This window comes from Neodiprion virginianus, chromosome 6, assembly GCF_021901495.1.
Source record: "Neodiprion virginianus isolate iyNeoVirg1 chromosome 6, iyNeoVirg1.1, whole genome shotgun sequence".
Classification (NCBI taxonomy): Eukaryota; Metazoa; Arthropoda; class Insecta; order Hymenoptera; family Diprionidae; genus Neodiprion; species Neodiprion virginianus.
This window is the reverse complement of record NC_060882.1, coordinates 22,527,301-22,543,042: the sequence shown is the minus strand read 5'-3', so window position 1 is coordinate 22,543,042 and position 15,742 is coordinate 22,527,301. Positions and strand designations below refer to the sequence as shown.

The 15,742-nt window shown below is 43.5% G+C and overlaps 1 long non-coding RNA gene across 1 annotated transcript in view; it reads right to left on the bottom strand.

Annotated features, from left to right (window-relative positions):
* The window catches only part of LOC124307034 (uncharacterized), a 33,941-nt gene that overhangs the window by 17,967 nt on the left and 232 nt on the right, over nt 1–15,742 (bottom strand). The gene's annotated exons all lie outside the window — the stretch shown is intronic.

Genomic DNA, 15,742 nt, shown 5'->3' with positions numbered 1-15,742 from the left:
GATATGTCATGTTGTAGCTGCGCCGCTTTCGTATCCACGCCACATTCATACACACGGCCATACGATACAGTGTGTATTTGCATCTCAGGTAGCGGAACTCGAACAATTACACATGGCGGGCAGGTATGGGAACGTTGAGACTGTACCGTTTTGCACGGTGTGCAATGCAGGAAAGGTGGAGCAGCAGTCGAGCTTTCCTACATCTTTCATTCTGCCCTCCTGCGGCATTGCATAATGAGGGTTATGTAAAAACCTTTTCATACCTGACCCCCACCAATAGGTCGCGGTTGCCTCAGGTAAGATTTTTGGGCCTATTCACCCCGTTTGGGACCTCTCACACCTCTCACGAGAGATCTCTTCTACCGTCGTCGTTCAGTCAGTCCCTGTCTGAACTCACTGCCGAGAAGATCATTTCGTTCTTCATTACACCGCTCCAAAGAAATGTCAAGATTCCGATCTCAAGACCCGATCGCGATCACAAGTGCCAGCCTGTTCGGTGCTCATTTGTTACCGAGTAAATCATTCCACGTTCGAGTTGACGATCTATTATAGTACCTTGATTTTAATTTATCCGATGAATCTCAGATAAGTTGGAGAATTTTTATTAAAAAAATAAACGGAGGTATAAATAGTACCTTGTTTCTTCCGCACTCGGTGATAACGAGATTTTAATTCTGACAATTCTTGAGGGAAGTTCTTTTGCATCAACGAGGAGGTGTCGAACTCTGAAATCACAGGTTAGTACTACTATTTATTAAAATGATCGTGGTGAGAGTGGGTTAAAAATAATTTACTCTGATACTTTTAAATCTATACAAATGCGAAAAGTGCACAGTATTCGTCCACCGACTAGTTTCATTCACGCGATAGAGACGCGGAAGGTTTCTCAAAAAATGTTACGATGCGAATGGTGTCGCGTTGTTATATATTTTCATTAAAAAAAAATTAATACTGGAATTGGAACTTCGTAATTGATGAAAATCTACGTAGATCAGCAGGTTATTTATGTGATAATAATTCGAATATGCAGCATTCGTTCGCGCAACGCGTTCCGCGATACGTGTATTTATAGGGATTGCGTCTCGCTTGGTCAGCAAGGGGTCGCCCCCCTCTGTCCAGCGGACCAATGGGGTGGCTGTATTTTTTTTATCAATACGGTATAACGGGGGAGGTAGGCCGAAGGGTTCCGAACAAAATGGCGTTTTTCATCCCCCGAGGAAACACCGAGCGACCGATATCATTACGGGGCAAAATTTGTTGTTAATAATCGGAAGGGTTCGTGTCTGTTTTTTCTTCCACCCCACGCAGCCTCCTTTCGTTCCTTCTCCTTCTATTTTTACAATGTGAAGAATTCTTCCTCGGCCTCGATGAGGCGGCACAATTTTTCTATATAGACCCTCGACAGTCGATAGACCAGGGGCATTATCTACAGTCATACACTAACCCTGCTGCTGCTGCTGCTGCTTCTGATGAGGGTCATAAGGAAGGAAAAAAGGGGGGGAAAGAAGACGTGGAAGAGTGTAAAAAGAGGAAACCTCGAGGCAGGAAAGGCGCGATGAAATGATCTTAACATGATTTGATGCGTCTACCGATAGGTGCGAATCCGTGCAAGCTTTCATCCCTTATCTTGAATCGTTATTTCCGGCCAAGCCTGCGGCACATTTCTCGCCTGCCTAAATGATTTCCTTATATTACACCTCTCGATAAGACAAAACTGTCCGATTCTGACTTCGATCCGATTATCCTACTTCCGAGAGGCCGTTCCACTTTCCGGTTTATCGACTAGCTTTTGCCGATTCTACCCACGATCCGAATGCGTATCGCGAAGCGAAAATAACACGCCAATTAATCTCGCCACCTTTTTCATCGTCCCTAAATTCGTGCGTATGACGTATTCGGCAAAAGGGCGATATACACTTTCCGGTTGTCACTCCCGAGGCTTCGATACGCGAAAAAACCGGGTTGCAGGAAGCTGAAGTAGCTCTGGCAAAGAAATCCTTCCGAAGACGGACCCCGCAACGATAGTATAGCGTCCATTAGCATGTTTGCGCTGCGTGAGCTCGACCTAAGTGGTGTTTTGTGCTCCCCGATTCGAGTCGTCCTTTATGCGCGAATTCCGTATCCTTTAGAAAAACTTCTTCGAAAATATACCTACGTATTTATATGCCGTCCGTATGGTATAGAACGGAGAGAGAGGATTCCCGTTGTCACGTACCTACACTGTACGCATCGAATTCCGAGTATAATATGTTCGCCTAACGCAATTCCGCGTCCACTCTCGACTAAAAATATAACAAGACTTTCGTTTCGGTGTTACAAGAATTGCTGCCGATTAACAAGGGCGTCTTGACGAGAAACTTGAACCGGAAATGGGAGGCGAGGTGAGGCCGGCACGTGGTCAAGCCGCGTCAAAGCTGGTTTTTCACGTCGTTATAAAGGCCATCTTTGGGGCTTCGGGGTCCTTCGAGGTCCTCTAGGGTTGGCGAGGGGTCACCTTGGTACTTGGACCTTTTTCTCCGGGTCAAAAACCGGGTGGTTCTAGCCCCCGAAGACGGCATAATAACCGAGCCGAAACAAGGAGTGGAAAGTTGAAAACTTTCCAGCAGCACGTCGCGAAACGTTGTGCAACTTCGATGGGATTTTCTTACATACGTATTAGATGGCGGACGGTCCTCCCTCGCTATCCCGAACCCGGCGTCTCCCGGGAATTACGAAGCGTTCAAAAATTGAAGGTTACAGCACGGAGAGACACGCGAAACTGAAAACTGCATTTGAAGTGACCAGGGGTTGAGTTTCCGGTGTCTCGAGGGAGTCGCGGGGATGCAGAATTTAAATTCAAATTCAAAAAACCGACGAATGTAACATTTATTTCGTTTATTTGATTACTTACTTATTTATTTTTTTTTCAATTGTTTCCCGTTTACTTTATACTCTCTTCCTTTCTCGTTCTCGCTCGAAAACAATCGCGTGAACGGAATCACGCGCCATTTTCATCCGCCCTTAGCATCATGTTGAGGTTCAGCACGTTTCGGTGATATTATAACGCATCCCCTACACATCTATGTACGTGCTTACAACCCCCGGTAACATCCGTACGATATATTCAATGCGGAAGGGTCGAAAGGTTTCGCGTACCTGGTATTTTAACCCTTTCCTTGGTCTAGTTTCCGATCGAACGCGTTTTTCGGCAATAATTTTCAATTACATCTTGCCCGTGTATTATTTCGCTGTCATTTTTTTTTTCCTTTTTCGCTTCGGCATTTTTTTTTTTTTATTTTTATTTGTTTTTTACTCCTCCTTTCTTCTCTTCTTCGGAACGCAACGGTTCGCGTATATGCATGCGAGGGGAGCAGAGGGCAGGGGCGAAACGCGTTGTGTTCTCAAACTGCGAAAAAGTATCGTATCTTGCGCGGTTAACGGGCGAGCTAGGCGATGAAAAAAAAGGAGGAGAAGAGAGAAGGAAGGGAATATAAACAGCGCAAGTTTGTTCATTCGCGAAATATTTCGTCGAAAAAGAGAAAGAGCTGGAAAGAAGGGGTGAAAATACCAGACGTTTGTAAATCTAGAATTCTTTAAGCGTGAACGAATCGCAAAAACGGATGAACGCGCCTAATATATCTTACGGCGTCAGGTCACTGGTTCAAAAAGATTCTTTTTATTTGTCAGTTTCATCGTCGGACGTTCTTTGAACGGCTGCAGATTTTCAGAATCTATAACGCTGATCTAAGAAACGTTACGGTAGAGATTCGCGGTACTCCAAAAGACGCGAGTGTGTTCTGAAGCTCGCACAAAAAGAGAGAGGGAGACGGAGAGAGAGAGAGAGAAAAAACGGAACCCCGAATCGGAACTGACACTAAATCATTAATTTAGTTGCCCCGTTTTTTTACAGGTAGCAAAACCCTTTTCCCCCGGCAGGTATGCCTCTTTTGTGTTTCCGTTTGGGATCCGAAAAAGTTTTCTACCCTCTGCAGAAAAAGAGAGAGAGAGAGAGAGAGAGAGAGAAAAGCACTCTGCACTGTCATATTGGGGACTAATATATTTTTGATCGATACCGTCTCTTCCGAAGTATTGGGCCCGTTTCCCACGGCGGAAAAAAAACCGTTGTCCAAACAAACACACCCATAGAACGTGACTTTTCAAAATTCAAAGGCTGGGGTCTGCAGGCCATAGCCGACTTTGCGCATACGGGGGACTCGGAGCTCACGGAATCTGAAAAAATGAAACGTGCTTACACGTTAATATCGAATAAAAAATACACAACGAACTTGCGGGTGCTGAGAAGATCCTCGGAAACACCGCGGAAACTGAATATGCGGTATCGGGAGTTTGGTCGATGGCTCGAGTTAATATGACGAAAAATGAGGAGAAGAAAAAACAGTCTCACCGCAGGAATGCTATATGTTACACATACTTATACGCGGAACTAAGCGAGGCTGAAAAGTCGTGCGCTTGGAAAGAAATAAAACTTCGTGGTTCGTTGGAATTTTTGGTGGAAAATGTACGGAAAGCAGAAAAGCGAAGGCAATGAAGACGAAGCCTCGGGAATTTGATATTAAAAATTTGTCATATTTTTTCGATATGAGAATTCCGGGGATAATTTTACCTGATTTCCGGTTATTTATTTCTCATCGTTTCTTTGAAAATAGCGAATTTCTACTCGACGATAATATCAGTGTGGGGGAAAAATTGGAGGTGTTCAAAAATTTACTCCAAAACGCGACGTTCGACAGCTGATTCGCGAATAGATTATGTTGCGAACATTTATTTGCACACGCGAATGAATTGGTCGCAAGGTGACGCGCGTATTCGCCGCGTGTAATTAGAATTCTCAAGTATCTAGTAAATAGCGCTGAGCTCGGCAAATAGACGACGAACCGAAGACAATAACCGTGCGATTTTGATTAATGAACGGAAGGTGGCTGACTTGAGTTATTAGCGAGAGAATCCATCGGAACGGTTTCAATACAAAATTACTCGAGGTCCTGGCGAATTGATTCGCAACGACTGGCGCCAGCTTTTCCCTGACACGTGTTTAATGCATTTACAAGGTGGAAACTGGCCAGTCTTCGGGGAAAACGGGCCAATTTACCCGCGGACAAAGACGTGTAGCGAGTACGGCTGATTCCTGAGTGCAAGGCTGAAAGTGAAAATCGGAAATCGGCTTTGGCTCTGCACATGAAACGCGAAAACCAAAATCCCCGATGTAATCCCTCTTTTGAACCCCATTTTTTTTCTCTCGCTCTCTCTCTCGGTCGCGACACCCTTCGCTAAATTTTAAGGGTTAAAAATCCGCACTCGACTCGACAATGCATTAGGCTACTGCTCCTGCAGGGATATCCCAAGCTCGGAGCTAGGAGAGATCGTCCCTTTCGAAGCCGTGTCATTCCCTACATTTCACATTGCCAATCGCTCTCGCGTATACGTGCGGGGTGCCCGGAAACGAAAATAAATAATAAAATAAATGACATTTTCCCGAACTGTTTTGGGTTTTGGAGCGCGACAGGCCATTGTGAAAAATTTTTTCCTCAGCTTTTTTCATCCTCCCTTTTACACCGTCGGACTACCCTGTACGAATTTTACACCGGTACTACAAATTTATTATGTTTATGGTCTGCCGTCGTGTACCTATATCGCTCCGGGAATTACCCTTCGAATCAATTAATGGCTAGCCACTGCATCTGTTTATTTCTATTTCGGAGTGAATTTATTCGTTTAACGTTTCCTTTTCGAATCATTCGGTTTATTATCTTTGGCGGGTTTTAGTCCGCGGAGTAGGGAAAAATTGAAGATTCGAAAACACGTAAAGGGTGACATCACCGAATTTTATATCGATTGCATAGCCGACGAGCAGTACTCCCAGTACGGTCGTTGGACCGACCCTTTCTTCCCTTTCTTTCAGTTATTCCCTTTTCTCCATTTATATATCTTTCTCTCTCCCTCTCTCTCTATCTCTCTCTCTCTCTCCTCCGCTTGCTTGCTGCAGCGTACTCCGTGTTATTCCCCCTTTTTCCACGGAATTAGGGAATTTTAAAATTTAAGGGCAAGGGGGAAGTGGGAATGCCCACTGGACCGGACTAACTTCAGAATTTATTGCCAATTTTTTTTAAAGGCTTTAGATTTATTTCCAATTTCTCGGCTGATCTTTTCAATCTATGGTAGGTATACATCGCCAGGGTTGCAACTCGGTATAAAAATAAACACATTATTCGCTCTCGCCGATAATTGATCCCTCACTTACTGCGGCTAACTCGAAGCCGATTGAATTAGAGATTTGAAATAGTTCGCTATTTCTGACGCCTCGTCGTACCGAACACGTAACAAAGAGCAAGGGCTCGGAAATACCAGAGAATCGTCGAATATAACACGTTGAAAAAAGCGATTTAAAATAAACATAAAATAAAACAACGCGTACGTAATTTTTTTTCCTACAACGAATTCGCGATCATGTTCGAGAAGCGTAAAATTGCGTCTACCGTAAATCATTCAGGTACTCCCAGCACTGTTTGCGAGACAAATGCGAATTGGACCCGCAAAAAGTTATTGCAAATATGCAGATAATCAATATTACCGTTTCTGGGTGATGACCGTAACGCGGACGGCGTTTTGAGTTAGAATGTAGCGAAAGCTCGGTGTAGATGCTGGTGGGGGTGGCCTCTAATCGATCGCTGGTGTCCACCCTTATCAGGGGTTGGGGTTGGGGTCGGTGTCGAGGTTTCCGTCGGGGATACCGACGGGGGGCGTCGCGGCGGGGAAGGCCAGGCTGCTTTGCATGGCCGGCAAGCCCCACACCTACCCGGCAGCCTCCCTCGGGCCGAGGCGAAAACCAACCCTTAAAATGGGGGGGTGAGACCTTGGCCATTGTTGCCAGATGCCCTCCGCATTTGCATTTTCTCGCGGTTTCTTTGAAAAATGAATCAGCAGCCCGGCGCCTGCGAGTCTCGGGATTAGGGTTGCGATTAGGCTGGGTTTTAGCCGAAGTCCGACGGTTCTACGGACCCGGCTGAATCGCCCGACCGTGTTACAAAAAACACGAGGCATCTAAATTCCGTTAATACGCCCTGTGCCCGCCGAGCACGCCAAAATGACAAAACGCCTTCTTCGAGTTCAAACTTTCGACCCTCGCATATATTCTACGCGCCGTGAAGATTTTCATTTTAACTTGCTCTAACAATTTCATCATAAATTTATTCTACCGTAATGGAAATGGAAGACTTGCCTAGCGTAAAGAACGTACAACGAATGCTGAAAAGTTACTTGTTCTAGGCATCACGGACGATCGAAATGACGGCTGTTCGTTAACCTTGCAAATTAACTGTTCGTTCTTCTCCTTTTCTTTACTCTGCACGGCAACCGAGTAAAGTAATAAATGATTTAATGCGGCTGTCGGTTAATGGAAAGGAACAAATCGAGTCACAATCAGCTACGTTCACAGATCTCGAACATCTGCACGTGAAATTAGTTTGAGGAAAATTCTATTTGCCAAGCGAACAAGATCCGGAGCAAAGTTGTGTGAAAGATTTCAACGAGACGTGTTCAAGATCATCGGTGATTTGCAGGCGAAGAACAAAGGAACCATAAAAAAAAAAAAAAAATATCCTTGCAGTTACAGAGTCACGGCAAATATTCCCCGCAGCTCCGCATCTGTATTTGGACAGTTCTTGTTTGAATGTGGTTTTGAAATCTACATTTACTTCAAGACGGTGACTCCATATTGGCACAAGACTTACGAACCGGGCTATATAGCACTTTAAGAACTTCTGCATACTCTGAATACGAGGTTCGACTTTTTTCAAGTCCGTATTCAATTTGCGCGAGGTTTCATCGGTGCCTTAATACGTGTTGCACGTTTGACTTTGACCTTAAAATTATCACGCGCATCGCCAAAAGTCGGTACGAATTTTCAACCCCATCGCTGAGCGACATGTCGCGAATGAATTCTTGCGCCCGCGGATTTCGCTCCTTTGAAAACTTTTCTCGTGCTTCTTCTTTCTTTTTTATCCCTTCTCAAATCATTTTCCTGCGCACTGCCTTGCTCTGCTTCTCCTTTTGCCGGGCTTTGAAAGCTTGAGAATAATTGTAATGGATATCACTTACACGCTCCACGACCGCTAGGACTGTAACAGTGATAGATTCCGGGTCTGGAAAATTTAATGGAAAAATCCCAAGTGTCAGGTACAGGCACGGCAGCGATATGTCAGGCCATTCACGACTCAAGCGCTTTCCCTCCGACGGTGGAAGAGAAGAAAAAAATAAATAAAGAAAAAGAGAGAAGCGTAAAGGAAAAACTAAAATGCTCTTGGACGCGATCCTGGAATCGTCCTGTGTTCCTTTTGACATTACTCGGTCACCCGAGATAAATTTGCAAAGGGTTCGCGATGAACGAAGCGGCGAAAAAAAAAGAAAAGAAACAAATTAAACCGGAAGTTACATTGACCTTAATTTCACTTGTAATATCTTCTGACTTATAGCGAAAATTTCTCTCTCGCGTTAAAGCGCGATAAGATGCTGAAGGAATAACTTACCAAAAGAAAAGCGTTTTCCAGCTGTCCGCGGGTATGAATTAGATATAAATATTCAGTGCCGGAACCGTCGGCGTCGCTTGGGTATGAGTCGACAGACGCACGGCCAGTGTAATCAGGCCTCGCATTTACCGCCCTCGGAGTAGTTTCACCCGGGTCGGTACAAACGGTTTCCGTGACATCTGCCAGGGGTTCGAAGCCTCGTTAAGGGTTGGTTGTGCGCAGGGTCGGTAATGCAGGACAAAATATCCGGTGAGTGTTGAGTCAGAAGTTCGCCCCTGGGCTTAATTGCTACGCTTGGGAAACCGCACCGGCTTCGAGGGGTGGACAAAACTGGTGGGCTGGCCCATTTTTGCAGGGCCGGAACGATTCTGGCACTGAGGGTACGATGCCCGAAGTATAAGGGTAGGGGAGAACGGGACAGTCTGAATAAAATTACCGCCGGGCGAGATCGAGGGAAGTATTTGAGTCGCTCTTTTTTTTACTTGAATAATATGAAAATCTTTTAATCTGAGAGGAGCGACGCCTCCGCGGCAACTTTTCACGGCAAAGTTTCATGCTAATTGTTTGATTGATCGTTATTACACGAGTGGTTGAGATCTCTGCAAGTTCTTAATCGCGAAATGATCATCTCGAAACTTGTCCGATGAATATTCAAACATTTATATATCGAGAAGCTAGTCTCACTCCCGATACGTGCGTCTTTTCTGAAAACGTTGTTTCATCGCGTTCCACGACTTGTATGACCGCTGAATTCAATTTCAATTTCAAGTTTCAGTTTCGAGGCTAATTGCTAAAATCAAACGTCGATCCCGGTTCCGTCATAACTTCGGCAGGAAAGAAAATACAATTTTTTTACAAGCCTCGTGTAATTTATGTCACACATTTAAGCTTTATGTTCAAAATTGATTTTTATCAAACTGTTCTATTTTGTATGGAAAGTCGACATCCTTTTAGTTACAACAACGAACCATTTTACTATAATTGCAGATTATCTAAAGAAAAATTAAATTTTTTCCCCGGTCAAGTTTCATCGTCTGTGAGTAACGAAAGTTTGTTGCACAGTATCATTTGAAACCTGCTGATAAATTGATTCAACATTGTTTCGAATGTAAAATCGAAAATAAACTACTAAATTATTTTTCCCTAAACTGCTAAAATATGAAATTTAAAGAATCCATGAAACTTCTCTATATTCAATTGAATTTAAGAACTTTCGATTCTATTTCCCAAATTCTCCACTGCACGTAAAGTATTCTGCGATTATACTTCTATAATTTTAACGAAACAGATTCAGAATCCAGGTTTAAACGTGAACCAAAGTTTACCGGAAACCGCGACCTATCATAGTTTACGGGTAAATCATCCCTCAGCGAAGCAAGGGTGTCATCGCGTTACCTCTGTCGTGACTAATTCACAAATCATCGCCGAATCACATCATCGAAGGGAAAATTGTGAAATTTTTCGAGGCGTTAATCAACCGTCAATAAATCGCTGCCTCTACCAAGTTAATGTGTTTCGCATGTTTGAACTGGAAATCCATATCGATTATCGCCGTATTTCTCAGCACGTTTCGAGGCTCCGGTACGGAGGAGGGATGTGAGGGAAGACAGCCCAGGTACACTCTAGTTCCGTAACCGAATTAGGAACGTCGGGATATTGCGGAACGCCTTCGTGCAATTGTTTTAAGTCGACATCTCCGCCGACTGCAGAACCCTGCATTCGCTCGCCCCCGACCGGCGGACATTCGATTTGTACTAAACTATTAGACAGTGAATCGAGTTATCGGAATATCCACGGCGACGATTTCTCACCGAATTACGTGCCCGGAATGATAACGACCACAACGATTATCGCACGTTAATTACGACGTCTTAATTATAAATATAATAATCGTTGCGATAATAACACCGCGTAGGTATTTTCACACCATTATGCCTCGTGCGTTATCGTGTATACATTTATCATGAGAGGTGGGGGCTTAATTTATTTGCGCCCTTGCATATTTAACTAATTTTCCCTTATACTATCCCTGGAATTATCACATTGCGATCAATTGTCCATTTCTTATTCGCAACTTGAGGTTAATTATCAAACTACTTAAAATTTTTCTTTCGAAAGGACTGCAGACACGATCTTCTGTTTCAAATAGATCTATTTTCCTGTTCATCACGGCAATCTATTTCCGAAATCTGCTTTTTTCTCGAATCACAAAAGCCCGTTAAAAAGAGCAAAGGTGCAAATGCTTTGAGCCATCGAGATGGAAAATCTCAAATTTGGCTAAAATTCAAAAATAGCATCTTCATCTTCCAAATATTATATTTACTTAGTCTTAGAGGTAAAAGGTAAAAACATTTTTCTGCACATATCACGAATTTTGAAGAATTAATGGAAATTAGTTCAGACTCACTGCTGTATACTTGGAAACAACATGATCAATGCATTTGACAAAGTTTGATCCTTGGCCAGAGAATTAGCCAATCCATGGCATCCGCGGCCCGCAGTATTTTCGTACTGTAATTATCACACGTGTCAGGAGGTTCGGTTGGGTCTTAAATTTCAAAGGGTCGTCCATGCCCCCCCTTCCCCTCCATTTCTTCTCTTATTACGGGCGATGACGACGCGCCTCGTACGTACGAAAACCGAGGTAGTCCCTTAATTTCCGCTAACGACCAAAGTTTTTTGGTGTCCGAGCGGGTCCGGGGATCATAAATTCAAAATGGCGGATCCTTTGGGGCGAAAACAAAAGCCACTCGGGCCGAGCGAACGAGGCCTCGAGGCTCGAGGGTCCGGGACGTGGACGAGCCTTGCTTGGTGTACGGAACGGTTGATGCGGGGGCAGCGGGGGCGGCGAGACGGGGACGCCGGGCGACGAGGGATCCCACCGAGTGGCGGCGGGCGGCAAGGGAAAGGGGGTGCAACCCTTCTGCGAGGGCGCGGGGGCTGCCCAACCGCCCGCCGAAACACCGAAAATGGCGGACCCAATTAAGAGGGCTACCCGAGTGCCGCTCCAGCCTCGGCTATTGTTGTATTTATCCTCATTGCACTCGCCGGAGGAGGATACGCGATATTTCACGTCCTCGCTAACCCTAAATTGCCATTTTCGTTAAAACATCTTTTTTTTTTTTTTTTTTTTTTTTTTTGATTCAATAAATCTAGGTAATAGAACGAAGGCCTTGTTTGTGCCTTTGCCACTGTACTTGTAAAACGTTCTGCACACTTGGTTCTGGTACTGTAGATTTGAATAATTGATAAATTAATTACGAAAGCACAGTTTTTTACTGATAATGTTGAACGGTACTTTTCAATACTTGATTGTTCAAAAACCAATGCTTATAACTATCATAGCTGATTGTGTATCATACGTAACCGCACGTTTTTATTTATATGGTATTGATATCATTGAAAATGGATCAATCGATGGGGCCCCATACCGAACTAAGGTGGCCGAAAACCGTGCATTTTATGTTCTATATTGCGTTTCGGAAACATCGTTGCATTTTTTGCTATTTTTACGTGAGGTACGAAATTTATACAACTCATTGTAATATTTTGCAAATATTTGAATAAAATTTTTATGGCTCAACCAGCGAAAGAAAATTTAAAATTAGTATACTATTCACCCGAAAAATCCAATTCACAATCATTCAAAAATTCTTACTAGGGGTAGAACGGCGGACAAAAATGACGTGTTATTTTATGTTAAATTCTGTACGCACATTATATGCTTTGCAAAATCCGCAATATTCTTTCGTCGTTTTAAAAATTTATTTCATACACTATTTTACGTATAATTTTACTTCTATAATTACACGTGAAACTTGCACGAAGTCATAATTTATGATCGTAATAAACTATACTCGAATATGGAAAAATCTTTTTATCACTAATAATGTAAATTGTTCAACATTTCGTGAAAAATATCACCAGATCTAATTATCGCCAATTTCCTTCGTGTGTAGAAATTTGCACCAACCAGTAGCAAAGCTGTTTGTTTAAATTCTGACCAAGGTTAGCAAGCACTTGTTTTCTGCATGGAACTACACTTGAGAATTCTGAGTTCTGACTGAGCTTTGCCGACGCACTTTGCGAGTACCTTATTGTTAGATACGTCCCTAGAAACGTGGTATCATTTTCCCTTATACCGGTGTACGTAGCGTTACGCAGTACAGAGGAGATGCCCAGCTCCTTCGTCCGAACGACTTAGCGTTCGGGTACTTCGGCTCGTAACCGACGCGAAGCGTCGCGCTGCCTCGAATGCGAATCGTTAATGGCGTCGGTAGTGTCTTTACCCGTGACCGAGACACGGAGACTCGCTAAGTGAGTACCTTTGCGCGTATATGCAGCCTTTCGTTCATTTGGCTCGGCACTTTTTCCACTTCGTTGTTGTTTCTCTCTTGATCGTCAAACGAGATGGTTTCAACGGGATAGCGCTTACAAAATAAAAGAAAGAATCTTACAGAATCGGGAGAGAAAGTCCGAATTTTTATCTCAACTTGGCGAAAGGTTGGATTTATTTGCACGCTAATATATATTCGATTCATTATAGGGTACGATTCTTGTGACTAGTACTCGCCATTTTTGCCATTAATCGACTTTGATTCTTGTTAATTTCTACGGTGTAAATTTGAAAACAGTTGAGAAATCTTGGCTGAGGAAATTTAAACCAGAAATATTAAAATCGCGTGGTTTTTCTATGCGAGGTGAACTGACCTTTCAGGAATTTCTTGCCCGACAGGCGAGTCAAGCAGGGGCTGACTAGTAATGCTTTTACTACTGTCGACGACTTCGCGTTGCGTATCGAAGCAACTTCTCGAGGCGATTTTTCCGCTACTTTTATGTAACGCAGGTCACACCAAGGTGCTCAGATATTCACAGAAATTAGTGTAAATAATTAATTTCTGAAACGATCGCTGAACGACAGTAAACAGCGTGGTGATACTTCTGCAAGTAACGGGGATTCTGGTAATGGATAGAGGAAGACTTAAAATGCCTAATACCCGAATGCAGATATTTTCAGAGCTTGGGAGTTTTAAGTGACGACTACATAGAATAAAGACAAGAACAAACACTTGTGGGAACAATTGTAAATAATAAAATTTTCGACTCCGTGTATCTTGAAGTGCGAAAAAATACCATAACCTTTAGCGATGTTCCCACCGTTTCACTTCTTATTACAGAACAGATCTCGTAGATCTTGGCCCAGTTATTCTAGTAAAGGGAGGTTCGGCCACGCCATCGAGGCTCTTTTATTATTAATTTTCCTTTCCTTCGCATACTTAAGTAGAATCCAAGAGCGTTCGTTTGCCGTCGATCTTCGGGCATAGATTACAAGGAGCAGAATCTGCGCGTCCGTTCGAGGATCATGGCGCGAAATTAGACGGCAACTCGTGAATTTCTGCCTTACGGTGTTTCGTAAAATTTCGAAACACATGCAGGACTACAAATCGCAGTTGTGTTGTACCTAACTATTTCATCGTACAAACTTTGAGCGTGTACTGTACGACCAAGGTACAAAGACCAGTCAAGTAGTGGAGCGAAGTCGAGCCTGAAAGTGCGAATCAAATGATAATTTCAAAAATTTATTCCCGGTCTTTGGAGTAGCGTATTTCAAAAATTCGAACGCGAGGTTGCGGCCCAAGGTCTCGGTAATCGAGGTGAAATTTTTTAATACTTATTGGAAATTGAAAAATGGGAGAAAATTCGACGTTTCCAGAACACTGCGCTCGTATCGATCTCAGCTACTGTGGGCGTTGCTATGAGATGGACCCTTACAGCTGGAGATTCGAGTGTCGCCAGGCTACCCTCCCCCCTTCCCCCCCTCCCTCCCTCCCTTCATCCACCCTGCACCCACCCCCTAGTACACCCTCGTTCCAGTACCCACCTACGGTTATTACTTTTGCAAATATACAAGATATCATATTCCGAACTTTATCCACCGCGCAGAGCTCTCAGAAATTGTCTCGTAATACGATTTCAAAAGCAATCGACCGTTCCCGATGGTGGAGCGAGCTTATTTTTCGAGTGACGCAAGTAATTACTGTAAACTACGCCTTGTATTTTTCTGATCACTATATCTGCGATGAAAAAATCTCTACAAGAGTCGCAAAATTATTCAGTACGCAATGTCCCGAGATATAAAAATTCAAGTTCTCTAAAATCAGGGTGAACTTTACTCGGTCAAAGGGTCGTAATCTTATCAAGGAAACAGAGGTCGAAAATTTGAAAATCCTACCCGGCTTACACCGATTTAAATTCATATTCCTGCGTAATTTATTCATATTTTCTAATTATCCCATCACCGATATTTTGTGAACCAATTAATTGACAAAAGTTTGTAAACTTTTTTTTTTCGTATCTCGCTCGGAACTTTGCGTTGCACTATCTCGGTCCTCTTGGAATCCTCGAATTTTTTTCTCTTTTCGAAACAAGATTCCCGTGGACACGTTGTAAAAAAAAAAATGCTTGCAAACTCTTGTCGGATTTTGAAAAACGCAATTACGACAATCTGACCTGATTAATGGGGATCGGTCGATGTTGTTGTGCAGGGGTTCGGAGTATCCGACGAAATAGTCGCTGTGGAGAGATTCTGGACACGGACAGCAAACTGGCTGTGCAAGATTTGATCCTTCACCTTTACAGGTGTGTCTTTCATCACCTGTTAGGATGATGCTGGACCTCTGGACCCGGTAGATCGAGTATTAAAATATCTCTGACCCTCCGAGTCGGTGCAGCAGGATCAACTTAATGGCCGTATATATGTATGTACACAGATGCGTCCCTCACGTGTACACGCGCGCGCACACACACACACATATGTATTCACGAGGCAGTGATATCCTCATATACGGTGTAGTAGATCCGAAGGTAGCGTGCATAAAACGAGACGACCGTATTATTCAGATCAGTTCTTATCTCGGCGTGAATTTTTCTTTCCTATTTTATTTATTTATTTATTTATTCTTTTTTTCCCACACCCACGAATGTTATTATTCCGCGAGATGACGTGACGTCCGGCCAATGCCCTAGTCGCGTGGGAGTCCATTGTTTGGCAAAAAGGTAGAAAAATACGGAAGAAACGGGGAAAAAGGGGCGAAAAAAAAACACAGAGGGAAGAGGGAAAACATACCGCGAAAACAGCGGGTCTGAGGGTGGATAGACGTCCAGAGAATTATCGCAAAGTTTTCTCGCGAGTTTTCGGCATCTCGCTTTCGGGGGCTGGC